Source organism: Pseudochaenichthys georgianus, chromosome 6 (genome assembly GCF_902827115.2).
Source record: "Pseudochaenichthys georgianus chromosome 6, fPseGeo1.2, whole genome shotgun sequence".
Lineage (NCBI taxonomy): Eukaryota > Metazoa > Chordata > Actinopteri > Perciformes > Channichthyidae > Pseudochaenichthys > Pseudochaenichthys georgianus.
Genome location: NC_047508.1, coordinates 982,727 through 991,295, shown reverse-complemented (window position 1 = coordinate 991,295; position 8,569 = coordinate 982,727). Strand labels below are relative to the sequence as shown.

Below are 8,569 nucleotides of genomic sequence, written 5' to 3'. Positions count from 1 at the left end.
GTTACATGTTTGTTTTATATCTTTTTCAATTTGCCGCAGATCTGCATGGTCCAAACTTGTCGCATTTTTCATTCACTCGGGTGAAGGGTTTCTGAGTGGTTTTGTGTCTCTTAGGGGTCAATATAAACCATACTTTACACAGGTCTCTGAATTTATCAAAACTTTGGCGTGGTGCATATCTTTCACACAATGCATACTGTGTGCAGTCTACTGAGTCTGCTGGTGTGGTACACTGATTTACATTACTGATGCTCATCCGGCAATTCTAGGTGGCTGTCACTGTTTGTTCCATTAACCTGGGTTCTGTTTAGATTGAACCTGCTGTGCCACCTACAAGTCCTGATGTCCAACCAACTGCCACAACTCCACCCTCCATGGAGGACCAAACGGCACCTGTCGTACCAGCGATGATACCTCAAACACTACATATAATTCCACAATTTGTAAGCTCCACTTTTTAAGACTTGGGTTTCACTTTTTTCTTTAATCAACACTAAAGAGTAATAAACGATATCTGTGATGTTGTCCCTTCTTGCAATTTTCTCAGGATATCCGCCAGATTCTCACAGGCTCAACTGAAGGCAAGCTGATCCTGGGGAGCCTTGATGAGGATGTGATCATCCCTTCGCAAAGAAAGTGCCTTGTCCGTATTTTGGTATCTCACCTCATGGAGAAGTTTGGAGAGAGGTAATTAAAAATAGTAGGGTTTTTTCTTGTTTTTGCTGAATGTTATGTTGGTTTGAAAAAGGTATATGAATCTTCTTTCAGGGGAAAAGATAAGACGGGACACTACTTTCAAGTCTCACATTTACCTAGACCACCAACATAAACATGCACAACACATGTACCAAAACACACGTTCAGTAGTGTTTTTAATTTATTAGGATGCCTATTAGCTGCAGAATATGCTACAGCCATTATACTGGGGTGCAACACATGTTTTAGAAATACTTAAGATCTAATTTGATGCTGGTAATTTAGTTTTTCTGTGTTTGCAGTCCTACCAGTGAGACAAAAAAGGCCTTGGCTGCAGCTTTGATTCATGGGTTTCCCTCCTTGAAGGACGAGTCGGACACAAGCAGTGGCTTCGTAAGTAATTAACATTTTATTGAGGAATTGATGCTAAAACAGTCAGTTGAACACAATATAACTCATCTCCCAGCACCAGAGTACTGGACTTCTGTGCTGTTTGATGCCCGGTGTTGTCAGACAGACATACAGACAAACCCTGTTCTAGATGGCTCAGCCACATGTTGTCGCCACGCTATCAAAATGTGCCTCATCTCTATTCACCAAAGACTTTCATTTATTGACAGGGATACTGGTTCACCCCAGGACGGAACCACCGCCCAGCCACTGGATTCCTCGAAGAGAGGCTTCGGAACGTCAGAAAGAGGAAGAAAACCGGCCAGGTCACGGAGCACGCAGCAGACACCACCACAAAGTAGTGAAGCTGGCACTCGTAGGACATTCATACCAGGTAATCGTTGGAACTGAATAATTTGTTTAAGTAATACAGACACATAATTTGAGATTGTTAATATCCTTATGTGTACTTTTATAGAATGTACCATATCGGAAGAAAGAGCCATACAGTGTAAAGAATGGCTGAAACACAATTCGCAGCCCCTCAACCAGGTGGAGCAATACATGCAGGATACAGCAGTGTACAGGTCAGTAGGAATGCACTGAGGACACTAGCTGCAGCACTCATTCAATGTCATTTTGCCTATGCATGCACCTCATCATGGTACTGTTGCACCTCAAGTCATTCAAATCTGAACTACAGACTTCTCAAAACAAACTACTACTAGACCTCTCACACCTATGACCTAACCCCTGCTCATTATGATGCTATAGTGGGATGGCTCAGGGGAGGACAGAGTACAGCAACTTGCAATGGGCCTGGTTTTCAAGGGACCAGTGCCATGTACCTGTCAAAAATAAAAGGGCACAACACCAGTGGGAGCTCCATTACTCTCCCCCCCCCCCCCCCCCATAATCGACATAAACATGGGGATGAATGCATTTTACTATTATGCTACCAAAATGTGGAACACCCTACCACCAGCCATCAAGAAAGTGCAACTCCTTACCCTCCAAAACTGCCATACAAGAGCACCTGTCTGCAACTGCCCTCGGGGCTTTTTGTGTTATCCTTTTAACATTCTTGTACTGCTGTACTTTCTGCAAACTATCAAACAGGGCCAAGTCTTTAAGGGAAAACGGGTGGGACATTCAGGGGATCCGCCAAGAGTTCCCACATCTATTCACTCCAGGCATGGTAAGTTAGGAAGGAGTATATGTTTACATATGATGTGGATGCATTGTTTATAACAATCTTTTATCAGTATGTCAGCTGCCACATTGAATTTTCTTTTTCATTTAGATTGCACAGGACTTTCAGATCCTACATAGAGAGGCTGCGCCTAAGCTCTTCGAAACCTGGCTCCCTTTGTTTAAAGACGAGATCCTGCACCTGGCGAGACGGGAAGGGAAACTTATCTCGTCGCTTGATGGATTAACACCCGGTAATACATTGTTATATTGTACAGTAGACTTTATTTTGCTACTAAATGACCAATTCACAGATTGCCATGCCACACCTATAACATTGTCTTCCTACAGATTGTTTGGGGGAACTTGCTCTGAGCCAGTTACCAACACTGCTTCCACCAACTGTCTACAGGGTTGGCCGAAAAGTGTTCCGGTACACTATCGAGGGTCTAAGTTGGCCTTCATCGATCATAAGCCTGTAAGTCCCTCTGCATATCTAAAGGGAAATGTTATTCTTTTAATCACTTGAACCCAGCATCCATATTCTTTGGGGGGGGTGGCGGGGACATTATCCAAAAATGGCAGCTAGATCGGCTATTTTTGGCGAAGAGATTTGGTAAAGATGGAAAACAGTGGTCTAAAGTACAGAGCCAACCAGGTCCAGTTTAAGTGGTTAAGAATGTGGCCTGACTGCCTGTTATTCCTGGGCTCAAGAATAATTCAGAACATTGTTTCTGAATATGCATTTTATCAGCCACTGCCAAATCTTGCTTACTCTTTGCTTTTGCACAATCTTTTACTTTGTTTAATTTATCTTGTCTTTTGTTCTTTATTTCTTTCTCAGGTTGGAACAAACTTGGTGAGTACCTCCATGAGGCGAAGGTGTCAAGACCTTACCCATATGTCCTGTCCCTGGGAAACGATATTTGGCACACCTCTCAGGCGTTCGTTATTCTTGATGGGGAGGCGTTGGAACAAAACACATTGCTTCAGGCAGTCGATGTCTGTTTCAAGGTATTCTATATCTTTGACATCGACTACACAAAGCAGTGTGAAGCTGTATGGAAATTCTTCCAAAATGCAGTGTACGAAATCAAGGGAGGAGGAGGAGTCAAAACTGCTACGTCCTTGCGTGCAGCAATACTTGCTTGCAAGTAGACTTGTGGTCTTGATCCTTTTCTTTTCTTCTGCTGGTCCTCCTGTTCTATTCTCTCTCTTCTTCTGCTTGTCTCCAGAATAGGGTTCTATCTGGTTAAATCAATATTGCAGGATTTTTGAAGTGTGTGTGTGTGATGTTCAAAATACTACCTAATGCTCAAAGTATTTATGAGCAAGTGTGTGTGCTGAGTTAAAAGAGATAAATGGTGGAAGCATAAATTGTTAAAATGTTTATTTGCACTTAGTTTCCTGTCGTTCGGCTCACCTAAAGGAGCAGTACATTTTTGTGATCATGTTGGAGGATTTTCTTTGTACGTTTACATGGCCAGTATATGAACCAGTAATTTCTGAAAAAAACGTATGTTGCTATTAGTGGTTCTCAAACCAGAAGCAAAGATTTTGAGATTTAGAAAGGGCAGATCTACAAGCCTCATAGCGTGGCACAAAGTGCTATGAGCTTGTAGATCTGGATGCTGTTATGATGTGTTTTATTCTAATGTGTGTTATGTACAGTACAGCCTGTAAACAACACACAGAACACAGCCTGTGTTGTTTACAGGCTGTACTGTACATGCATAAATGTTAAGTTTTGCCCTTTATTGTGAACTGAATCTTTTGCCCTTTATTGTGAACTGAATCTTTTGCACTTTATTGAACTGTCAATTGTTATAACAATAAAATGAATATTTTTCTAAGATTCCAACATTGTTTAAAAGCGTTTATTGCATATTATATTATTTGCATGACCAAATATAGGATGTATTTTAAAAGGGTTTGTAATTTAAATGTTTAAGAGACATGGGTATTGCATTAAAAACATGACGATAATAACTTGTAGAATTAACCCATCGCAGCTATTATGACCCAGCATTTTGGTGTAATATTTAACCCAATCTATGGTAGAATTACCCAGGGCTGTAATTAATTTAACCCAGCATTTGGATTAAATGTATAACCCATCTGCTGTGGTTAAAATACACAACCCATTTCGTTGGGTCAAATTAACTACTGCTGGGTTGGTCCAATATTGATCCTGGCGTTGGGTTAAAACGACCCAAATGGGGTTGTTTTTAACCCAGCATTTTTTAGTGTGCACACACTTGGACTGTGCGCACTCAAACACACATGGAAGATAAAGATTGAAAAAAAAAAAAGGAAGTGGAGAGATTTGTAAAACAAATGTGATTGATTGTTCTGAGTTTATTGCTGATGTGTTCGGATCCGGCTTGTTATTGAAGTGTCTCTGCTATGTGCACTATTTGTTGTTGAAATCATTTGATTAATGTTCTGATTGAAGGTCAACAGTTAATGGCAGTATTGATCCTGTGTTGTTACTTAACAAAAGGAAGGGAGATGTTACAGGGTGGTTTAGGCTAGGTGCAGCTCCCACCCTGTGGACGTATTGTGCCTGTGTTATAGATATATCTGCCTCACGTGAATATACCTCAGTTGTATGATTGCCTGCTCAATGTGAATACACGGCGTTGAGACACAGCCTGAGTTGCCTTGTTTATTAATGCACATACATCTACAAACAGACACCCCCTTGATGAGAAACTGTAAGAAATGATCGGGGAATCCCTCCGGAGTGGAGTCATGACGACTAGGTTTTTAATTATTTGTTTGTATTTGGTGGTTTGTGTTCCAGCTTTCGAATCAGCAACTCCATAATCCACCAGTTAAAGGAAATACAACGAATGTGTTGTGTTATATTAGCTGTACAATTGACCACATGGTGTTCTAGTTTCCATACCTACTGTGTTTTACGAGCGACTTATCAAGTCTTGGCAAACGGCAATAAAACACGATTAAACGTGATAGTATATAAAACCATGCTCGTATCTACAACCTATGGAAATGCAACCTGGCGTCAGTTTAGACGTAATTCTGTTCTCCTGCTTATCGCATCATTTATTAGAAAACATTCATAACATTAACACAACATATTCGAGGTGGTTTTAAATAATATATCCGTATTATTTATTTCTCCAAGTTATGTTTTTGTGTGCACTGAGGAGTCGCAAACAGGCGTTTGTTTAATCATTTTAAGATTGGCATTAATCAATGTTTGAAAATGAATTCTTCATATGATAAATGAGAGGTAACATTTTATTTATGGTATTATTTCCACATTGTCCATTCTTCCTTCTGCCAACGGTATGTCGCAGTTTCTTGTCCCTCCCGTTGTTGTGCTATGTGCGTACGCATGGGTTAGAATTTGCGTGGAGGACCGCACATTTTCCCGTCAAGTTAATATTTTATAAATCGCAAACATTGCGTAGAAACTGGCGTACGCCATTTCTTGGGTGTATATCCCTTTATAAATGAGGCCCCTGGGCTGTTCCCAGGACAGAGGTTTATTTATACAGTCGGGACAGAGAGAGATTCTTTAGATAGAAAGCCTACACTTTATTGTCAACAAGAAAATTATCGAAGAACATTTCACCAATCTTGCCTCTCCTCAAACCCTATACTTTATTTGTCCTACAAAGGGGACATTTACGTTGTGACAGCAAAGTATAGAGATATAGAGAGATGCCGAAACCCTGGTGCATGCGTTTGTCACCACCTGCTTGGACTACTGCAATGGTGTCCTGTTCGGGGGTTCCCAACAAAACCCTGGACAGGCTCCAGTATGTCCAAAACTGTGCAGCTCGGGTCCTCACGCACACAAAAGCCGTGGCAGCACATCACTCCCACCCTCATCCAACTCCACTGGTTGCCGGTCAAGTCCCGCATATCTTACAAAGTCCTCCTCCTTACCTACAAGTCCCTCCATGCCCTTTGCCCCCCCAGTACCTATCGGACATCCTTCACCCACATGCCCCACCCCAGGAACCTGCGGTCCCTCAGATTCTGGCCTGCTTACCACCCCTCGCACCAAACTGCGAACCTTCGGGGACAGAGCCTTCAGTGCTGGCAGCCCCCACCCTCTGGAACGCTCTCCCTGCGGAGATTCGCAACATCCCCACACTTGACGCCTTCAAAGGACCCTCAAGTCCCATCTGTTTGCCAAGGCTTTCGGCTTTCGGCTGTCTGACCTTTGTTTTGTTATGTTTGTTTTTGCCCTATTACTTGTAAAGCGACTTTGGGTCCCTTGAAAGGCGCTATAGAAATCAAAGCTATTATTATTATTATAGACGAAGAAAATAGAACACTATAGTAGATATAGCCTAGATGTAGAATTATCTTCAGTTTAGTCGTCTACAGTCAGTGATGGAAGAAGTATTCAAATTGAATTGATTATTTAAAAACAAGGGACAGTGTACATTAATCAACATAAAACATGTAAAAGTACTCGAATTAGCCAAAAGGCTTGTTTTCATGATAGTCCCTTTGCCAGATGGTGCTAGACATCCTAAAAGCAATAATACAAATGGATTACAATTATTTACTTGAGTATAAGTACCATAATACCCAACCCCGTCTCATAAAAAAACGTGTAATAACTACGTTGGTCCACAAAGTAGGACGTAGTATTTCTACGAAAACGCCTCTGAAATTGTTACAAATGCCTACGTTTTTTTTCACCATTCATTCCCAATTCCAAAAAAAACATGGCCGACATTCGTTTTATTCTCGGTGGAAAATGGTTAGTTTGGCGATTATTAAAATGCCCTTTGATGTCATTTGATGCGAGAAATATGAGTTGGTTATTTCAGATTGTGTGTGCAGTGGATGTACATGATCTTTAGTTTGCTAGTTATTACGAAGATTACTTCAAGAAATTGTGTCTATACAACGTTTTCATTGTTACCAAGGTGGTTGCTAGGGATGCTGCTATCGATATTATTTCTGTTATGTTGGGTAAAATGGTGTTATCTTTATTGCTACCCCCTTCCCCGTCAATGTATAGTGTTGGTCCACATTGCAAACGTATTAGTTTAACAAAATCGCATCTAAAATGGTGGCATAGTGTGGTGCCGAGAGATGGGAGTCGGAGGCGGGGTATCAAAGGTACAAGCTAGACTTTTATTTAGCATCTCAAAACACATGTAAACAGCTTCATGCCCGGGAAGCGAAGACCGGCGGAGACAGGAAGTCCGGCTCACTAAAATGTCCGTGCAGAACAATACCCTAAGATCCGTGGGGTGAATAATGTCAATCGCCACAATAGATACGTTATTTTCCCCTGTGCAATTCTCCATTTACTCAACAATAACACCTAATTATCCTTGTGTTTATTTATTTGTTTGATTAATAAACACAAGTTGGAGTCCGTCAGGACCGAGGATCGGAGCAGTTCATTTGCTTTACAGAATATTACACCCGGAAGTGAGTATTCTCTTCGCTTCGCTTGACAAACCCCGTGATAGTCCTCAAGCTCTGTGATTGGAGAGTGTCCAGAGCGTCGAACAGCACTTTGAAATGGGATGGAACCACGCAGACTGTCCAAAACTGGATTTGAACGGGTCCCACCGTGAGAACATGCACTTGTCAAGGTTCAGAGGCACATTGTGCAAATATGGCAGTAGCCATCGATAATCTTAAAATAAGATATACTTTATTGATCCCAAGTTGGAAACATTTGCGTTACATCAGCATGTGTATAGTTGTAAATATGCAGTGGTGTTTATTTGTAAATCATTTAGTATAATCACACAAATTCTGTGTTTTATATTTAATAATTCTGTGTTCTTTATTTATTGATTGTTCAATACCTGACAAGGTCGGAGATGAAAACTTTGGTCACAGGTTCCTCAACAGTGCATCACAACACATCTTTCAATATGTGTACCTCACCATTAAATTGTCATATTCTGCACATTTCTTATACTATCTACATACATCTTAGAGTATAATACATATGTATAATATCAGTTAAAATAAGTGCTTCAACATAGTTAACATTGCTGGAGGTATGCACAAATATTGATAGATGTCTTGTAATGCACTGTTGAGGAACCTGCGACCCAAGTTTTTCATTCAGTGCAGAACTACACCACAGTTGTAGGCCTATATGACATGTCAATAAACCTTAGAACATCTTGAAATCTTGAAAGGGATGTGCAAAATAGTCATTATATACAGTCTTTACTTAACTATTAGTAGAGAATAACGAGTAATGAATATACTTTATAGGGATTCTATTAATATCTAATAATAAAATAATGAAATTCAATAACATGCTTTA

General features: G+C 40.7%; 1 long non-coding RNA gene across 1 annotated transcript; it reads left to right on the top strand.

Annotated features, from left to right (window-relative positions):
- The first annotated feature begins 1,398 nt into the window (after positions 1-1,398).
- Positions 1,399-2,467, top strand: LOC117448654 (uncharacterized). The gene is made up of 4 exons (XR_004552359.1): positions 1,399-1,480; positions 1,565-1,673; positions 2,206-2,284; positions 2,390-2,467. It is a non-coding gene; the product is annotated as an uncharacterized lncRNA (long non-coding RNA).
- The last annotated feature ends 6,102 nt before the right edge of the window (positions 2,468-8,569 follow it).